Source organism: Anastrepha obliqua, chromosome 6 (assembly GCF_027943255.1).
Source record: "Anastrepha obliqua isolate idAnaObli1 chromosome 6, idAnaObli1_1.0, whole genome shotgun sequence".
Taxonomy (NCBI): Eukaryota; Metazoa; Arthropoda; class Insecta; order Diptera; family Tephritidae; genus Anastrepha; species Anastrepha obliqua.
This window is the reverse complement of record NC_072897.1, coordinates 49,460,880-49,482,581: the sequence shown is the minus strand read 5'-3', so window position 1 is coordinate 49,482,581 and position 21,702 is coordinate 49,460,880. Positions and strand designations below refer to the sequence as shown.

Sequence of the window (21,702 nt, the reverse complement as noted above, 5' to 3'; positions counted from 1 at the left end):
AATTGTAAAACAAAGACAATATAGAAATAAGCAAAACATTAAATTTGATAATATTAATTTCTTATGAAGAAAAATGTCTTCTTTATCGTATGAAATCTTAACTATAATTTTCAATCGAGTTAATCATTCAAGGAGTTTTCTGTAATAAAGGGTGTTTTTTTTAGAGGTTAGGTTTTCAAGTTGGCACTACTTGTTTCGTAGATGGTCTTTTTGACAGCTGTCACTTGATTTATGCTCAGTTTGGTTTGTCATTTCATAATGAAAAGACTTACACCTGAACAACGTTTGCAAATTTTTTTTTTTTTTCCATTTTTCTTTATTTATTGAATCTTTCTTTTATAAGAAACTAACAATAAGTTTACAAATCTTATATACTAGAGTAATATGTTTCCTTGCCAGTGCTAAGAAACGAATTATTTGCTCAAATGAACATATATTTACATATATGATGAAATCGGTTGTGAATCTCCAATTCTTCATAGTTGGGAGCTGAAAAGGACGGGTTTCCAGTCTCCGATTCTTCGTAGCTGGGAGCCGGAAAGGCCTAGTTTCCAGTCTCCCTTAGAGCTTCCGTTGTCTCTCATGTCGATTGTGAAAATGATGTTGTTTTTTTGTTTTTGTTTCGAATGTGATAGATGTGGTTGGAGGAAGTTGTGGACGGACTCTCGCGTGAGATGAGATCATTAAGATACTGCAGACTTGAAGATGTCTCTTTTTTTCAATCTTGTGTGGCCTTCATCTAAAAGTTGTTGGGAGCTGAAAAGGACGGGTTTCCAGTCTCCGATTCTTCGTAGCTGGGAGCCGGAAAGGCCTAGTTTCCAGTCTCCCTTAGAGCTTCCGTTGTCTCTCATGTCGATTGTGAAAATGATGTTGTTTTTTGTTTTTGTTTCGAATGTGATAGATGTGGTTGGAGGAAGTTGTGGACGGACTCTCGCGTGAGATGAGATCATTAAGATACTGCAGACTTGAAGATGTCTCTTTTTTTCAATCTTGTGGGACCTTCATCTAAAAGTAGTTGGGAGCTGAAAAGGACGGGTTTCCAGTCTCCGATTCTTCGTAGCTGGGAGCCGGAAAGGCCTAGTTTCCAGTCTCCCTTAGAGCTTCCGTTGTCTCTCATGTCGATTGTGAAAATGATGTTGTTTTTGTTTCGAATGTGATAGATGTGGTTGGAGGAAGTTGCGGACGGACTCTCGCGTGAGATGAGATCATTAAGATACTGCAGACTTGAAGATGTCTCTTTTTTTCAATCTTGTGTGACCTTCATCTAAAAGTAGATTTCGCGCTAGTTTATTGGGATGGTCTTCTAGCTTTTGTAGGTATTTTTTGCTCAACCGTACTATTTCATCGGCTACATGAGGTATGCAAATATCTCTGTGAATGTTAACGTTCTTTATATACCATGGCGCTCCCGTGATTATCCGCAAGGCTTTAGATTGCACTCTCTGAAGTTTTTCGATATTTGAGGGCGTAGCCGTTCCCCACATTTCTATACCATATGTCCATATTGGTTTTAGCATGGCTTTATATAGTAGCACTTTGTACTCTAGAGGTAATGCTGATTTCGAATTAAGCATCCAATATAGGCTTTTCATTTTAAGCTTGATATTCGACACTTTCTTTTCAATATGATTCCGCCATGTGAGTCTTCTATCTAAGTGAATTCCAAGATATTTTATTTCGTTTTGCTGTGGTATATTCTGACCATTTATTGTAACTGCAGGGCAAGTTTCTTTTCTTAGAGTAAAAGTAATATGCACGCACTTGGTTTCATTAACCTTTATTCTCCAGTTTTTAAGCCATACTTCTGTTTCAAGTATATGCCTTTGTAATATAGACGTTGCTACTTTTGGGTCTGTGTGAGTGCAAAGTATTGCAGTATCATCGGCAAATGTTGATGTCATTGTTTGGCTCGTCGTTGGCATATCAGATGTGTATAATACATATAAAATAGGGCCCAGAACGCTGCCTTGTGGAACTCCAGCGTCTATTCTACAATGCCGAGAGAAAAAATCTTTTTGCTTTACAACAAATTCTCTATTAGTGATATAGTTCTGCAGCAAGAGGTGTACATTCGTAGGCAGTAAATTAGTAATTTTGTGAATTAGGCCGCGGTGCCATACCTTATCGAATGCTTGTGCTACGTCTAAGAACAGTGCAGTGCAGTACTGATTTTTCTCAAAGGACTTTCGTATAAATGACACAATGCGATGAACTTGCTCAGTTGTACTATGTTTTGCTCTAAATCCAAATTGGTGTTGAGGAATAATATTGTTATCTTGAATAAAGGGCATTATTTTCTGCAAGAGCAACTTTTCAAATAGCTTTGAAAGTATGGACAATAGACTAATTGGCCGATATGAGGATGCTTGGCTTAAGTATTTCCCAGGTTTACCAATCATAATGATTTGAGATAATTTCCAAGCTTTTGGGTAGTAGGCAGTACGAGAGATGGCGTTAAATATGTGCCTGATATGAAGAACGGCAATATTGGGAAGCTCTTTTAGCATTTTTGGGGTGATTTTGTCGTAACCTGGTGCTTTTTTAGGTTTAAGTTGATTAATAACTGAGACTATGTTATTTTTTTTAAACTTTATTGGCTTTTTTGGTGGTTGCAATATGTCTAGTGGTAAGCAAGTAGTTGCAGAAGACTGATTGGGAGTGAAGACAGATTGCAGATGTTCAGCAAATACACACCCTTTTTCAGAATCCGTACGTGCCATTTGCCAATTACCATTTCCTAGCCGAATTGGTGATTCGTACTGTATGGGCCGATTTATATTTTTTGTGGCTTTCCACAATGTGTAATCTGTTTGGTCCGTCGGAGTAAGATTAGAAAGGAAATCATGAAGATGCCTCTCCTTTTCTTTTTTAAGGGCGCAACGCAACTTAACTGTGTATTCATACAATAGTTTCTTGTATTTTGGAGAACGATATTGTTGCCAAGACCTTCTCAGCTCTCGTTTCTTTTTAACTAAATCTTCTATAGTCTCATCAATGTTTCGCTGAGAGTTAACACGACTTTTATTATTTGTGGCCACTGCTGCCCTAGTAGCTCCATGCATTAGTTCAGTCAATGTATATATCTGCCTATCGATATCAATATCATTCTTTAAAGGAACATTGGTTTTTATATGAGTGCTAATGTATTTCTTATATTTAAGCCAGTTTATGAGATTGGGATGGGGGAGATGATTACCCGCTGTTCTGGTGCAAGGACTACCTTCCATGGTTATAATAGACGGAGAATGGTCGGAGGACAATTCCAGGGATGAGGACGCTGTTACAATCTTGCGATCAATACCCTTTAATATACTAAAGTCAATCAGGTCAGGCATCTTCTGGCGGTCAGATGGTCAATATGTTGGCTGTCCTGTAGATACAACATCAAGTTTTGATCTTAGTATACAACTAAAAAGTTGTCTCCCTCTAGGTGTGACCAGTCTAGAGCCCCAATAGTGGTGCTTGGCATTGAAGTCCCCTGCAGCCATAAACTTTGGCCCAAGTTTGGCAAAAAAATCTTTGAACTGTTGTTCGGTTATAATTTGAGAAGGAGGGCAGTACACAGCTGCGATAGCCATTGTACTGGAAAATTCTTGCAGTTGAATAATAGTGGACTGAAGGTATTCTTCATTAAATTCCTCAAGTACACTGTGCTTTAGACGTTTTTTTATTAATATCGCTGTGCCACCACGAGCCATGTTTCTAGGATGTTTTGTATCATAGAAAAGATATTCCGGAATTCTAAAATAATTTTTATCTGTAAGATGAGTTTCAGATATAAGCATAATGTCAATGTTATTTGATAATAGCAAATTATAGACTTCGAGCTTGTGCTTGGTGAGACCGTTTGCGTTCCAATGACAAATTTTGATTGTGTACATTATGGTTTATTTAAAAGGGTTTGCATTAAAATGGTTTGATTTCTAATCAGATCCTGTATCATGCTTTGCATTCCAACCATAAATTGACGTTTGCAAATCGTGCAAATTTATTACGAAAATAATGGTTCGGTTCGCGCGACGCATCATAAGAAAATTTTGTTGAGCGATGAAGCTCACTTTTGTTTGAATGGGTATGTCAATAAGCAAAATTGTCGCATTTGGAGTGAACATAATCCACAAGCCATTGCTGAGACGCCGTTACATCCTCAAAAAGTCACTGTTTGGTGTGCTTTATGGGCAGAGGGAATCATTGGTCCATATTTCTTTAAAAATGAAGCCGGCCATAATGTTACAGTCAATGGAGAGCGCTATAGAGCCATGATTAATGACTTTTTCGTGCCTGAATTGGACGATGTTGATGTGGACGACCTTTGGTTCCAAAAAGACGGCGCTATATGCCATACAGCCAACGCAACAATCGATTTATTGAAGGAAACTTTTGGAGAGCGCATTATCTCGCGCCGTGGACCTGTGGCGTGGCCTCCAAGATCGTGCAATATAACACCGCTGGACTATTTCTTGTGGGGCTATGTGAAGTCGCTTGTCTACGCAGATAAGCCCGAGACGATTGACGTCTTGGAAGAGAATATTCGGCGCGTTATTGCTGACATACGGCCCCAATTGCTGCAAAAAGTGGTCGAAAATTGGGCCTCTCGACTGGAATTTATTCGAGGCAGCCGCGGCGGCCAGGTGCCCGAAATCATTTTTAAAACATAATGGCAAACCCTTATCTTTATAATAAAGCTAAATTCTTGGCCATAACATTAAATTATATACGTTTTATTTCATCTTGAAAACCTAACCTCTAAAAAAAACACCCTTTATTTCTTAACTATCTCTGTGGAGAGAAGTGCGCAGCCGCTCTTCAATATTATTCATTAAATCGGATACTCTATATACTATTCATTTTTCAGAAACGTACATTTATTCCATATTATATTGAATACTAAAAAAAACTGTTTATTCCAAACAAACACATCCCTGGATTGTCCTCTTAAATTCTGAAAAGCGTAAGAAGGACAATGCAGGAATTAATAACCGCGCCAAAATCAGTACTCGTACAAAGTTTTTAGTTTTTAAGCTAACTAGGCCGAAAGATATCCAAGAAGAAAATATCAACATAAATTCAACACCCAGACCTACCCAGACAAATCGGAAATTTACAAATTTCAACAGATTAATATACGTAAATAGGTATTTATATATATGGCATATATAATTGGCACGTACACCGTTTTTGGGTGTTTGGCCGAGCTCCTCCTCCTATTTGTGGCGTGCGTCTCGATGTTGTTCCTACAGTTTCAAGCCGACTTCGAACGGCAGATCATTATTTATATAATATACTAATAATATTCAACAGCAGAAGCATTCGCACATTTAATCAGAAGCTGGCAACGCCCTACAATAAACACCACATCTACAATAGGCCTCTTCTTTTCGCCAAGCGTTAGTAAGTGGCTAATAGATGAAGCAACTGGTATAAATGAACATATCTTGGCAACACTGGAATAGAGCTGCCTAAAATTACATGTGTTTGTAAGATAGTGGGTTACACTAGTTTTATGAAGTATAATCAAACTCGCAAGCGGCGAATCTTGCTCGATAACTTTGTTGTTGTTTCGCATACAAATTTTTCGTCAAGTTAGTCGGGCAGAGAGATAGCGAGCAGAGAAGTGGCGAATAGAAGAGTTCCCTCGAACTTTAGCCTCTAAATATTAAACGAAATTCGGACTTCAAACGGAGGACTTCAAATTAACAATTTCTGCTTTCATCGAATTCGTGTATGATCATTTCCAGAAAGCGAGTCAGTTTACACTTTGGCAATAAAAAGAGTTGAACTCGATTTTCTTTACGATAAATTGAAGAAAGCATTTCGCAGAGCTGCTAATAGCGCCTACGAGACCATCCATAAAAAATGCTATTAGATGTCCCTAACTGTTTAGCTTCAATAAATAAAGATGTGGACATTTTACAGAACTCTAACAACACCGAAACAAACAAGGAGAGATGTTCAGAGGTTCCACTTAAGCCAAAAGACTTCAGGCTAAGCACGAAAAGCAATTAGAGGCGCACCCCTAAAGAATGATGCTTTCATACAAGCATGGAAAAATGTAGTTGACCAGTTAACAGTTCTTTAACAAACTTAACAAATTTCGGGATAGACACAATAAGCAGGTCCTAATATGCCTTTGTAGTTCAAAATTACCTAAGAAAACCCTAGAATTCTTTGAATACCACCTCGAAGATAACTCCACAATATCCTCATGGGCAACTTTCGATAGTTTTTTGACCCGTAAGAAATTACCGTAATAAAGAAATGCGATGAAAAACGATATAACAGTTTTCATGTCAACGTTTCCAAAAACCCAATACCCGAACAGAAAAATTCCTATTTTCTCAAAAAATCTATTCTATTCTAATGCCAAATTTGCAAAAAAAAAACAATCTATTCAATAATGCCAAAAATTTCTTGCAATGAATGTCGAAACGCGTATATCTATTATCAAAAGAACTCTGTGGAGACGGTAAACTAGCTAATCTTATGGACACTACCATACTCCAATTAAGCTTAGAGCAGTATAGGAACTATTTTTGGACGGACTCGACTATAGTTCTATCGTGGATAAACAAAAAATCACACAAAAACTTCAAATCAATAGCTGGCTTCGTGTCGAATACCATGAAAATACCGCAGATTTGGCAAGCCCACGAAAATTCTGAACTGCAAACTCTGGTGGCACGACCCCAATTGGTTTTTTTTGTTTTTGTTTTTTGGTTTTGGGTAGGGGAGGATAAGAACGTTAGAAACATTCAATTGATACCGTCGCGCCAATGATATGTGGGGCATGCTCCCACTCTTCGGCTGACTTCCACCCCGGGACCGCACTTGCACTACATCGAGGGTGGAGCCGTGATTGTGGATAACAACCACAAAAGAAACCTGCGTCCGGGCTTTCTGCCTATGACGTATGGAGGTTATACGTCGCTGATAGTCTCCATTACTCCATTAAGAAGTAAATGGAACTTCGAAAGTGTGCGGTTATGTCATGTGCATTACGGTCTTATCTGCGTATGATATGGTCGTGAGTCGTTAACTCAAGCGTCCGTAATTGTTGTCGGTATGTCCGAGTCGACCTCCTCTGGAACACTGTTTTATGTCAGCTTTGCCACTTGTCGGGAAGTTCGGTGTGACCAGACGCGACACAGGGCGTTAATATTATTTTGGTCTAACTGCCGGTACTGAAACAGCTTATTGTTCTCCTTTCTTCATCCTGCTTGTGTAGCGTACCCAATACTTGCTTGGAAAACATGGATGCAGTATCCCAGCAATGTTTTAAAATGCACATACTGCCAGTTAAATTAGTCTCCCTTGGCTGTATTCCAAGGATAGTGGCTATCTCCTTACGTCCTCTTGGACAGTAGAAGAGTACGTGTCGCGCGTCTTCAACCTCCTCTGGGCAGGTAGGGCAAAGTACTGAAGCGGAGAGACCAAACCTATGCAGGTAATATTGAAAGCACCTGTGCCCGCTCAGCTTCTGGGAGAGGAAGTAATCCACTTCTCCGTGTCTTCGCCGTAACCACGTGTCAAGGCTAGTGAGAAGTTCGTGCGTCCAGCGGCCTTTAGAAGAATAATCCCATCTTCGCTACCATTCGTCAAGTGACGCCATTCGCTGTGCCAACTTTTGGTCCCTTGTTGGTTTTGCAACTTGCCTTGGATAGAGACGGTTTAGTTCACGTGCTCGGATATCCAGTGGAGTTTTTCCCACAATCACGTAAATTGCATCATCCGATACTGTACGGTATGCACAGACTACTCGCAAAGTACTCATTCTATAAATCGGCCCCTCGTAGGTGGGTTCTCGGGCTTGAGATCAAATGGGAGCACCATATAACAGGATGACAGTAATATTCGGCAGTAACCGTGTTATAGCATTTGCAACTACGGGGCCTTTCGTACTGACTTTCACCCCGTGCTCTCTGAAAGTCATGTGCGAGTCAATCATAACCCTTAAATACTGTATAGCCGGCTTGGGCTGGATGTAGAGACCTCCTATATTTACCATCAAACTCTCCCTCTTCTTCTTTTTGCTCAACAATACTGCTTCAGTTTTTTGCGCTGCTAGCTGGGGTTTGGCATTGGATAACCAGCGCTCAATCCTCGCTATCGCATCGTTGCAGGTGAGTTCCACATCAATTACCTGTTTCCTCGTTACAACTAGCGCAATATCGTCTACGTATCCTACCAGTGTCGCATTCATGGGCAGCTCAATTTTAAGGATGTCATATTACATTGCGTTACACAAAGTAGGGCCGAGAACCGAGCCTTGCGGTACTCCGCCTGTCACTGTGTATTTCTGAGGTTCGTCGTCGGTGTCGTATTAAAGAATCATGCCATCGAAGTAGCTCCGGATAATCCCAAGCAGGTACGAAGGCACTCCAAGACCACTCAGTGCTGAAAGAATTAGCGTCCAATTTGCTGCAAAGTCTTTTGCTATGTCCAGCGTTATTACAGCGCAATATTTCATAGAGCCGGATGCCCCACCCGTCCTTTTAATAGGGCAGGGAAATGATGTAAATCCGTCACTTTTACAGGGCCCTGGGGTGGAAATAGGTGAAGGAGCACAGCAAGACATGTGGTTTGGGAGATTTTTGATCCCCTCAATTTCTTCGTAACTGTTCGATATGCTTTCTCCATGGGTCTGTGTATGCGGAGTTTCTTAATTCAATAAAGCAACGGATTTTGCTTTGCTGTATTGCCTGTTGCAACGCCTGTCGGACTTCTTTATTAAGGGCTTGCTGAGGAGGACAAGATGGGCAGCGACGCGCTCTTTGAACTCTTCTGGGAGTTTTATTGCAGCGTTTTCGGAGTTTCGCGATTTTGTCTGTCCACCAATATACAGGCTCCCGGTTTGAAGTTCCTCTGCGTCTTGGTATCGCTTCATCGCAGGCTTCTTCCAATCGCTTTGCTACAAGGCATGCCCCGCTCCAGATCGCTAGGAAAGATTCTGCGTCAAAATCATTCCTTTTTCAAGACACTTTTTGCACTTTTCTTGTCGGCTTGGACATGCGAGTTGTGTACAGGTGCTTTATGATTGCATGGTGATCAATGTGGGTGTACATGTTTAAAATATGCCACTGCACGCGAGTTGTCATGGATCGATCGGAGAAGGCAAGGTGTATGACTGATCGTCTAGTACCAGTATGGAACGTGTGGGCTCCTGGCGTGTTAAGAAGCGTCAGATCCAGACTAGCAAAGGTTTTTTCCAGTATTCTTCCTCTGCGGTTGGTCTGTAGGCTTTCCCATGTAGTCGATCACGAAAGTCACCTGCAATGATGCTAGATTCTCTGTGTCGGAAATCCGTTGCTATCCGCGTCAACATATACGCGAATTCTTCTAAGGTCATTCTCGGTAGTGCATAGCAGCTTCCAATGAATAGGCCGTCTACTTTCGCCCATGTATATCCTTTCTGCGAACCATCTAGCTTGCGTTGCAGCGCTTTATTTCCCGATATCCAGATCGCAGCCCCGTATATTCCATCAGCTAACCAGTTATAGATGTCAATAGCAGAACATGGTTCGGAGATTAGAGTGATGTTGGCTTTAAGCTCACTCATATTCCTCCACAATATATCTTTAGCAGTTCTGCAATGGTTTATGTTAATTTGTACGATCCTCATGCGCACTTTTTATTAACTGCCTCTTGGAATCTAGAACATTTTGTGCTCCCTTCGTTATGTGCACCACAGCAAAGTGCACATCTTTCAAGGTTCTTGAATGTTTCACCTTTGTCTCCCACCTCACCTCATCTTCTGCAAAGGTTTGATCTATCATACTCCCAACATATGTAGCAATTAATCGGGGATGTTGCTTCCGACAGTGAGCACCGGACCCATACTACACGGAGATGTTTTAGGTCTAGAACCATCTTGGCGTCTTCTGCAGGGAGCGATATGTATGCTGCATCTCACTGTACGGACTTCTTCAATCAGCGACTTTGTGGCATCATTGGCTTTGACCGCCCGTAGGATATCAGCATATGACATCTTTTCTGATTTAGTCGCAATGAGGATTGCATCAGTTTTCGTCCGAATTATTTTCTTCGAGGGTTTCTGTTTGGGCTTTTTTAAACCTTGATCCACTCCTCCTTCTCGTCCCTTATCCTTGGGGTTATCTCCGTCTCCGCGTCAAGGGACTTTTGCTTCTTAGCAGATGAGGATTTAGTTTTATTGCTTCCTTAGGGCTAGACTTCGTCTTGACTCTCTTAGCGTATTGGGTGATCTCTACTAGTCATTCTGCAAAGGGAGCCTTCTTCTCTTATGTTGAAGTATTCCAACCCCTTACGCATTTCCCCTTTGTCCATCTCCAGTATGACTTCAGTATGAAGTCGTTTGATGATACTACACCGCCTGATTACATCTTTACGCATATTTCTCTGCGATGTGCAGAGCTTCTGCAACTCTCTTCCTAGAGACATTAAGCGTGCTTTTATCAATTGGGGCTGCTGGGTCACCGTGTGCGGTTGGATAAGGGCTGCACTTCCTACTGGTTGTGCTGCGGTTATGCAAGTTCCATATCTTGTTGTGTGCCCAATTCAACTCTGACGTCCATACCCGACACAGTCCCAAAAAGCTGTCAATGTGAGTACTCCTTGGCGTAGTGTAGCATTCTCTAGTGGAGGCAGCAATCGTATTCGGTGTCTTCGCGATGATAACTTCCACCTCTGGATTGCTTTCGGTTACACGTACAGGGGATTTGGCTGTTTTTGTGCCTTTTTAAAATGGAGACGTTACCTCGATATCTTAAGTTAGGTGCGCCATTGTTTGCTTCAGAGGATTATTCTTGTATGGTTGTTTTAAAATATTCATGGTTTTTGGGTCCCCCCTTGAGGCCGCTATCCCAGTTCGTACGTACAGTCACCTTCATGACCCCGTGGTTATCTTTCCAATGCAGGGAGGCCGACGCGAGGGTTGACACATGACCTTATGAGTGCATGTGTTCAGAGCCGGGTTAGCGTTAATAGGGAGCAAGCTCAACCTAACCTGTACCACCAACTTTACGGCGACGAACTGAGAACGTACCTCAAGGTCTGCATTGGTTTTACCGGAATGGGAGCAATTGCAGCAATATCTATACCGCAGTTTCTGTGGGGTTTCAATCCACATATATTACTTTTGGCACAGCCACTACAGTTGCCATCTCACATAATCAATTCAAATCGTCTTCCAGTGGAATAATACTAGAATCCTACTGGGCTCAGAATCCAGTATCCATTGTTGTAGCATGAGGTCGTCAAATGCCCGTTTTGACTACTTTTAGTCAACCTTAAAAGGTGGTTCAGCCGCTCGTTCTGAGTCAGACGCTGACGCAACAGCCGCTTACTATAAGACAGTCGCTGAAGGGATTTCGCAGCTACATAAGTGCTTACACTTAGCATTTTTCATGGCAGAAATACCCTCGGAGGTTTACCATTGCCTGCCGAGGGGCGACCGCTATTAGAAAAATGTTTTTCTTAGTTTTGGTGTTTCACCGAGATTCGACCCTACGTTCTCTCTGTGAATTCCAAATGGTAGTCACGCACCAACCCATTCGGCTACGGCGGCTACATACATATGTATATGCATGTGTAATATTTGAATTAATTATTTATATTATTATATATAACTATTTACGTATATTAAACTGTTTAAATTTGTAAATTTCCGATTTGTTTGTTTGTTTTCCCTATACTTTAAACAATTACTAATGTATTTATAAAGAACAAAATAATTATTTCGGGGGAGATATATATCTACACCATTTTATATTTTAGTCCACTTCTTAACCCAATGCGATCCCTGTCTTATTGCTTCCTTCTGGTAGACTAAGGCACCGTACAATAAAAGTCATATGAGTATAGAGAGTATTGAAAAACTACGGTAACATTCCTGTTTCTAGATGGAGCATATAGTTAGGTATTTTAGGAGGTAGAATTTTAACATATCTGAGCACCATAAAACATTATCGATCTGAACGTAGAAAATTTTCAATTTTTTGGAAATATTTGTCCTCAGGTTGATTGTGTATTTCACCCACGTAGCATTTATTGCAAGTATTGCTTCTGAAAGTTTTTTATCCAAAGGTTTTATGTAACTAAGTTTATATTTTGACAAAATACCAAGATATTTATATTAATTGACGATTAATATATATAGTGTGTAATAAGTGTGAAGATCAGCAATCATTTTTTGAAGATCTGTCGCTGAATCTACAAGCAGAAAGATATCGGTCAGCGTACAGCAGTACTTTGACCGTAATATCAGCAACCTTAATACCGCATTGTAAAGTGTCACTTAGGTCATAAAGATACAAGGAAAAAAGGTATGACTCAGCAAACATCTTGATTAACAAGAAAAGGGTCAGAGAGCCATCCGTTATAGCGGACCTGATTCGTGGTGTCGCAATAAATAAGACTTATAATCGAAATTATATGGCTGGAGAGGTCGATACATATTAGTTTATGAAAAAACATATTACGTGTAAATGTGTCAAAGGCACTTAAAAATCTACAAAGAACGCAAAAGTTTTCTTTTTTGCACAAAAATTGAGGTTATGGATACTAGTCAGATTGAACAAATTATCACTAGTAGGGGAATTCTAACGAGACCCCACTTGAAATTCACTTAACACATTATTACATTCTAACCACGCTTTTATACGGTTTAATAAAATGCCAGCAAACTAGTAACTAGTATCAAGCAATGAAAGTCCGTGATAATTTGAAGGCATGGAAGGACCACCTTTCTTAAAAAGGCAGGTAATAATGGCGTTACGAAAATTGTTAGGAAAATAACATTAAATTTATTCAGCAACTCAGTTAGAAAAGACTCCAGAGCGTACTTGTAGAATTCGTAAGCAATGTGATCTTTTCCAGGTGATTTATTGTCTTTGAGCCCTTCGAGTACATGTTGCAATTCGCGCATTCCAAACGGTGAGTCAAGAAAAGGGGCCAGCAACATAGGCTCTGCCCAATGTATACAAGGTCCATCCCCTGTACGATAAAGCAAAGATTTAAAATGCTCATAAAAGTCAGATATTATAAGGCTACCATTAACCGTTGACGAACGGCTTTTCAGAGCATTAGCTAGTCTCCACCAATCTCTAAAGTTTCTAACTCTGTTCAGAAGGTCAACCTTATTACAGAAATGTTCAAACTTTTTTTTAACGCAAAATTTAAAACAACAATTCCGTTTAGCTACATACTTACGAGGTTATGGTCGCGAGTGGACGTGAATGTGAAAGGGGTGCTTTAATTTTTAAATTTTCATTGGTTTTGAACGCTGAAATTAAAGAAATAATGGTGCGAATATACATCTAAGTGTGCATTAGGGTGTCCCGTCAATGTATGAAATTTTTTATTTTTCAAGATATCCAAACGCAAGAGTTGTCAAAATTTGCGTAATTTTACACAGATTACGAATATCATAAGAAAATTTGAATTACATATTATCTTGAGGGCTCTACAGAACGTTAAAGTTTATTAAATCTTACATTTTTACAAGAATGAACCATATGCCGAAAATAAAACAAAAGTTAAATTCATAAGCTGGTTTATTATCCAAATTAGTGAACTACAGAACAATAAAATAAAATAAACGAAGTAAAGCGGTCAATTAATAAAAGAATCTTAATATTTAAAAAGATTTTTGTGCCCAAAATTTGGCATTTCTGCTCGAGATTGTAGCCTGGTTCTAATGAAACCATCTCTAGAGCTTGCGGCAGTTACACGTTGTGAGGCCTCTGTTACCAGTTTTACACACCTTTCCACTGATTGTGTATGACAAGGAAAGTCATCGATTTCCAAGATCTTATCTTTTGCCATGTTTTTTAGCTCCTCGTCTGAAATGTGACGAAGAACAGGGGGTGTTGTAGTTAGGCATTCGTCCCATAGAATCATTTCAGTGTAATCTCGGGCCGAGAAGTTAAGTTTTGGTGGCCTGAATATTCTGAGTTTTGTTGAAGATTCATTTTCTCTAGCTGTTATTATTTTCTGTAATGCCAGCTCCCGAATGTGATCCCTCTCATCAAATAACATACTGACAAGTAGGTTTTCTGGGTGCGCATAAAAGGTGTTTCTTTCGATAACAGGATCCACAACAGATTTCAAATTTTCTGGCAGAAATCGAGAGTACTGAGTCAATTGGTAAGTATGCTTCGCGCCATCCTTAAAAGAACTTTGTTGCTTGATAAGGAACCACATCGGGGCGTATGCTTTAACAACATAATTGACAAGCAGTTTCAAATTTTCTGTTGGATGAAGAGTACTTATATAAAGTCTGAGTATACGATTAGCAGTATACTCGAGTGCGCCATTTTTCCAGGTTGACGGTTTGCCAGCTCAGGAGCACAGAAACCAGTTGATACAGCATTACTCATCTGATAAAGGTATTTTTGATCTGTACTAAGATCATCGATCACATTTCTCGGCAAGTCAGGCAAATTACCAGCCACCGCACAGAAAGACACGGGGGTTTTAGTTTCACAGCCAACTAATTGCTTTCCGATAGGTCCAGAATATTCTTTAGGCCCAGAAGTGGGACCATCTAAAGTAGAAAATAGAAGACGAAGCGGTAATTCCTTAGCATGAAGTAAACAAACACACCATTGGAGTGGCCGTTTTAAATATTGCTCTAAATTTTGAATCACGCCACCCTTCCAACCGGTATTAGTTGCAGTTCCGTCACATCCCACGCAAATCAGGTCATCTAACTTCCAACGTTGTCCTTCTAATAAAGTTGTGATCGAAATCTGAATTTCCTTCCCAGTCCCACGATTCGGCGTTGTGTGACCTAAATAAATTGATCCAGGTTCAGCCAAAACTGAGACGTGTTCTTCTAAAACTTCTTTGCGACGGTAGCGATTCCCTATTTTCTCATTTATCAGAGTCTTGTCCTTACGTCCATCAAAGTAAATGCTTCTTATAACGGTGCTTCCAATATCTTTTGAGGCTTCGGTCCGGGCTTTAGATACCGCTCTGTGGATCTTGTTTTTATCAATAACCAGAGTTAACTCTTTGGTAGAAACCAAGCCAACGTCTGCCAAAACCGCCGAAGTTACAGCCGCAGCAGATCGCAACGATAAGCCGTATCTGTCACAGACCTTAGCCACGGTAGGCAACGGCAGTGTGTTTCGATTTGCCGTTGAAGTTTATGGCGCCTCTACTGAGGGCATGCTGGTCGATGATCCCTCTAATATCGGATTTATTTCCAGGAAAGATTCACTCATCGCATCTTCATAACAGACTGAGTCCGAATAGGTTTCTTGAGTAGAACAGAACTTTTTTGTTGCCCTTGTTGATTCTTCTATTTGTCTCTGCTGTCGTTTCATTAATCTAGTCGTTTCCTTCTTATCAATTCCGCCAATAGCCATTTTCCTGTCATTTCTCTGATCCAACATAAAATTTCTTTCATTGATGGGAACTTTTTTAGGTTTTAAACATGAACAAAATTTGAAAGAAGTGCATTTACAAGCAGCAACGTCGAAGAGTTTTTCTGATAACACTGAGAAACATTTCAGTTTATTTTCATAGCTATCACTTCTTTTGTTTTTGGGGTATCTTTTTAAATGGAGATATTTTTCGAAATGTTGTTTTTGTAATTGAATAATAATTTCTTTTGTTACGATTGGAATCGAAGCTTTGGTCCAAATATCGCATATTTTTTCAGAAACAATCGCAAATGTATCTGAATTTGATGGATCTTTTCCATTGTACTTCAATTTTAGATCGTGTTTTACGAATAAAATATATTTAATGACGTCCTTTATGGTTGGCAGCTGTCGATCGCCAAGTTCTTCGTAAGGTCCCAATATAGCACAAGTAGTTTCACTACGCCTCAAACTCATTATTTAATCCACTTTTAAAAATAAAACAATCGCAACTGCACTTTAACGACACAAGAAACTGAGTGGCTTTGAAGAAAACACTCCCTAGTTAAGGTAAGAAACACTTCGAATTATGTTGAAAATTGAGGGTATTTGCAGGTTGAAACCTAGCAAAGATTTAGTGATTGGGAACTTGTCAATGCATGCGAATTAAAATATTATGTTTATATTATACTTGAAAGTAATAAAAAAGTTAATATTTTTGTATATTCAATTCAGTTCAGCGAAATTAAAAAATGCGAAAAATTACAAAAAAAGGTAAAATATTCTAAAGTTTGAAGATCGGTAGAGACCTGAAGATATAATTTCATTTTTATTTAAAAATTATTTTTGAAATCTACAATTAATTACACAAATTTTAAGAGGTCTTGCGTTTAGAAAAACTAAAAAAAATATTTCGGGACATCCTAGTGTGCATTAGCGAGCTAGCTAAAATATGGAAACAAAATAAGCTAAGTACTTATAATAAATATCTCTTAAAATTACTTTGCCATTTGTTTCCTCTAAATTGTTTTTGTATCGAAATGTTATCTATTTCAATTCTATTTCATCGCCAAAAGCCTTCTCAGTGCTGAGAGAATGCATAACGGTGGAAAATAAATGCTAAAAACAGGGAAAAACTTACGCAGTCCCTTACTGCAGCCCCTAACGAACACAAAAACTCATCATCTGAGAACAACTGCGTTCTTTTAATTACATATTTACACAATACATCGGTTTGGGTGTGTATGTGTTTGGTTGTATCTACACAATGTTGCCATTGATATTTTTGCTTACACACTTTCACACATCCGCGTTATCAGTTAAAATTTTTCATTGTTTAATAAACCAAAGCCAAAAACCAACAAATGCAAATAGTTCATTTATCTATAACACTGTGGTACAAAAAAAAAAGTTGCAAAAAAACTTTGGATCGGATATGGTGAGGGTTGTAGCTTATGAAAAACTGAAAATAATGGTATAGTTGAAATTTCCAATACACCCCCAAAATCTCATTTTATGGCCATAAAACCGTTTTTCAGTAGGTTGATATGAACAATCACTCCTAACTTCGCCAATTTCCATCCGATTTCGAATTTGCTTTTTTAGTTCGAAAGAACAAAAACAAGCCTTTTTGACAGTGTGTTAACATTTTTTCTGAAATGACAACTGACGAGACTGTAGACGGAAGTATTTGGAATTTTTTTATTTTTTCTCTATTTTTTCGACTTTGACATAATTTTTACGATATTATCCGATATTGAGGATTTTTTTTAGTACACTACTGTTATAGTAAATTTAATTTTGCGTCAAATGAGCTATATTTGACTGTAATTGAATTAAAATTAGTAGAGTTGTTCGAGTTTTAAGATTTTTTGTTTTTTTTTTTACTAATGTGGAATGTTGGTATAGCTTACGCTAAATGGGAATAAGGACGTGTTTTGATGCGTTATTATAGATACGTAATATTTATTGGAGTATATATGAATACATAAGAGTACACTGTACTGCATACAACAGAACTGGTTAGAACTTACGAAAATATCTGACATATTATAGCAAATTTTTTTCAATAGAAATATGGAAAAGCTCCCAAGTGTGCCAAAGTTCACACTGTACATTGATTAACAAAAGAAGTTTGTTATTATAATTTAACCTTATTAAAACGTCAAAGTTTTATTGTTTGTTTCATTGAAATTCAAAAGATATAAATCAAAACGTTGCCAGAAAAGTCAAATTTCTCAATATTCTCCGATGATATGGCATCATCAGCCTTATCATAAACCAGATGATTGTTATTTTTGTAAAACGGACGTAAACGGTCATCATTATAAAACTCGAAAGCACATAAAGTATGCTGATGTTGCAACTGTTAAGAACCCCGTAGTCTTGGACGATATGATTGACTCAACTGCAGGTCATGAACTGAAGGAAGTTCATCTCATTGCTGATGATGATCAAACTGATAACAATAAACCTGATAATGAAGAGTACTTTCCGTCTGGTTCTAAGTTTTCAGAACGAGACATTGTATCAAATTCAGATTTTCAGGATCTTTCTCCTGATTTACATACTTCTATCGGGAAGACAATCTGAAACGCTCGCTTCTCGATTTAAACAATGGAATTTAGTTGATGACGACTTCAGATGAATGATGATGATCGAATTTCTTACAGAGAAGTATTCAAAACTGATGAAGAAATGACAAATGTACCGTACCATACTAAACTCCAAAGGGCCGTTTCCAATGCATTTTTAAGTTTGGAACCAGTGCCGTTGTGTACTGCACCGTACCATACCGTACAGTGCTGCACTGCGCAATACTCTAATAAATATTATGCGTTTATAATGACACTTGTTATTATTTTCATGCTTCGAAACGCATACCAAATCTCGTAGTAAAAAAAGAAAAAATCTTAAAACCCACACAACTCTATTAATTTTAATTCAATTACAGTCAAATATAGCTCATTTGACGCAAAATTAAATTTACTATAACAGTAGTGTACTAAAAAAAATCCTCAATATCGGATAATATCGTAAAAATTATGTCAAAGTCGAAAAAATAGAGAAAAAATAAAAAAATTCCAAATACTTCCGTCTACAGTCTCGTCAGTTGTCATTTCAGAAAAAATGTTAACACACTGTCAAAAAGGCTTGTTTTTGTTCTTTCGAACTAAAAAAGCAAATTCGAAATCGGATGGAAATTGGCGAAGTTAGGAGTGATTGTTCATATCAACCTACTGAAAAACGGTTTTATGGCCATAAAATGAGATTTTGGGGGTGTATTGGAAATTTCAACTATACCATTATTTTCAGTTTTTCATAAGCTACAACCCTCACCATATCCGATCCAAAGTTTTTTTGCAACTTTTTTTTTTGTACCACAGTGTAATTAACATTATTCAACAGTGTTTTTAAGTTATTTTAATAAAAATTATAATTTTTCTAAGATTATTTTGTAAATGATTTCGAAATTTACTGCTAGGCAACACTGTGTGGTGAAAGAGCAATCAGCTGACAGGGTATTACGGGAATTTTTAAATATCGTGAAATAAAATGTACGATACGGAAGGAAGGAATTTGACAGGGGACTGCGTTTACGTCGTTCACTGTTTTCAGCAAAAGAAAGGCACAATTAAGCGGTCACTTCTATTTCTAAATTCACTTCTCTCGCTGAACCGGGCATTAGCAAAATTTGCTATTGTTTACCTCAACGTAATTTTTTGTTCTTTTTGAGCAGTCAATGTTAATGACGAACTGTTGTCCGAGTTACCCAGTAGGAATCGTGCACGTCATCCCAGTAGGAAAAGTAGCTAAAGCAGCTTATACTCTACATTAAATATCTATGTCTGCATACCGCTTCAGTTACTATAGTTTTAGTTGGTAATAAACAAATGATGAATAATGAACAAAACATTCAAGAAAAACAAAATATGCTTGCCTCGGAGGACGTAGATCCCTTCAGGAAAAGTTCACGGTTGGCTCATTCACCGGCAAGATCTACCACGGGTTGGGCTTGCCGAGTCGGTGAGCCACAGAGCATTACGGGTGCTGGCTCACCCGCTAAAAGATCATCGCAGAAACAAGATCTGGAAACAGAAAACTCGTTTAGCTGGGGAGAACAAATAAGAGCCTTCGTGAACATCCTAAACGAAATCGAAGGAAAGCGCCGTACCATTCATCAACCTATAAGGGACGTTATTTTTAGCATAAAATCCCTTTACCACCGGGCTGCCGAGGAATGTGTCGTTGCAACTCTAGCAGGATACCCTGCCATAAGAGTAGCAGACATCTCCCAGGCTAAGAATTACCACGGAGCTTAGACGCCAAAAGGCTGGCAGTGAGGTTTCCTCGACATGCAAAACAAAAAAAGCAGAAGCAGTGGGTAAAATGCAACCAGTGGGAAAGGTTCATGTACCAGCTTCTTCTCACCCAGTCCAAGCGAAACCTAGAAACAAGGCGAAACAAGCTAGTAATAAAAATACGGGAAAGAGTAAGACACGACGCCATAATAATTCAAAACAACGGGTACTATTTAGTTCTTACGCTGACAATTTAAAGAAAGTGAAAAGCAACGAAAAATTCAAAAACTTCGCTGAATCAGTATCGAACATAAGAAGAACCCAAAACGGCGATCTCTTAATCGAACTGACGAAATCGTGCCAAAAATCTAACGATTTCAAAACTATCGTGGGTGCCATCTTAGGTAGCGAAGCAACAGTGAAGGCGCTTATCCATCGCATCACAATAGAATGCAAGGACATCGATGAAGTGATCTCCAAGGAAGAGGTGCACAATGCGATTAAATCTTTGCCTGGTTTTGGCGATGTGGAGTTGGCAGATATAACTGGACTCCGACCAGCCTATGCGGGCACTCAAACGGCCACCATTAGCCTGCCAGCTCTTAAAGCCAAAAAGATAATGGAAATTGGCAAAGTCAAAATTGGATGGGTCGTTTGTCGGTTAAGCGAACGTTTCTCGTTACAAAAATGCTATAGATGTCTAGAATATGGACATATGTCGCGCAACTGTGCTAGTGCATTCGATAGACCGAAGTCATCCTTATGACCGAGGTCAGCATGCAAGTAGGCGACACGTCTTAGTGACCCAAAAAGTAGATGGCAGATGGACGGCGAAATTTATTCCATCAATTGACCAATGGGTCCCAAGGAACTTTGGGGAAGTGAATTGCTTTTTAACTCAGTTCCTCTCGGGCCACGATTACTTCCGAAGATACCTATACCGTATGGGCAAGGTAACCAATTCCAAGGGCATATACTGCGAAGCTCTGGGCGATGACGCTGAACACACGTTTTTTAGTTGTAACAGATGGCTCACGGAAAGAAATACTCTGAGGGAGCAGATTGGCGAGATCGCACCGAGCAACATAATCAGCAAAATGCTCGAACGCGAGGACAGCTGGAACGCGGTAACGAAATACATCGAGAACGTACTACGGAAAAACAAGATGGACCTCGACACAGTGCTACAAAGCGAAGCCGCACAGATAGAGACACAAAAAGACGAGTCTATACCATGAAAGCTCACGTGGGTGAATAGAATTGGTCCTTTATGGATGCCGTTCTGGGACATTGGAAGTAATATAGAAAGCAGTTCCTGGAAGGGTGTCTCCTTAGAAGGAGAAGAGGAATCGTTTTAGTGGCCACACCACCCGACGAAGAGGACGACGGTCGCTGTAAGTGCTAAGGCATTTTAAACCCTACCTCTTCTTATTCTTAATTGGCGCGATAACCGCTTACGCGATTTTGGCCGAGCTTAATAAGAGAGGATTTTACTGCTCATTTGCCTACTTAGTCCAAAGTAGCACTTGTTGACAAGAGAGATTCTACGTTGGATTTCCAGGCTGACATTGTTATCTGTGTTAATGCTGATTCCTAAATAAGCGAAATCATAACTGTTAACAGTGACGTGGGTGCCGATACGCGAGTGCGCCGACTGTTTGTTTGAAGACAGGAGATACTCGGTTTTGTCCTCGTTCACCCATACGCTTTTCTTCGCTTTGGAGAAGGCAGAACTAACAGCGCGGATGTTAAGGTGGGCATGCTTTCATCCGACCAAATTTGGCATAAAAGCTGATGCATGCATCTTATCTGCTCCTCGCCGGGATGTTTGAATAGCTCAGCTGGCAGTCCGTCGGCTTTGTTGTTCTTTAGCCGCGTTATCACTATTCTCACTTCGCCATGGTCGGGTAGCGGAACGACAGTTCCGTCCTCAACTATTGGGGTATCGGGATCTTAACATTCTCTGTGACATGCGCAGCTAACGCTATTTAACAAGTTCGAAAAGTGTTCCCTCCATAATTTAAGTATGCTCTGGATGTCAGTCACCAGATCGCCGT

General features: G+C 39.4%; 1 protein-coding gene across 1 annotated transcript in view; it reads right to left on the bottom strand.

Annotated features, from left to right (window-relative positions):
- Positions 1-21,702, bottom strand: part of LOC129250500 (sodium- and chloride-dependent GABA transporter 1) — a gene marked incomplete at its 5' end in the record, with an annotated part of 66,075 nt that overhangs the window by 25,977 nt on the left and 18,396 nt on the right. The window lies entirely within an intron of this gene.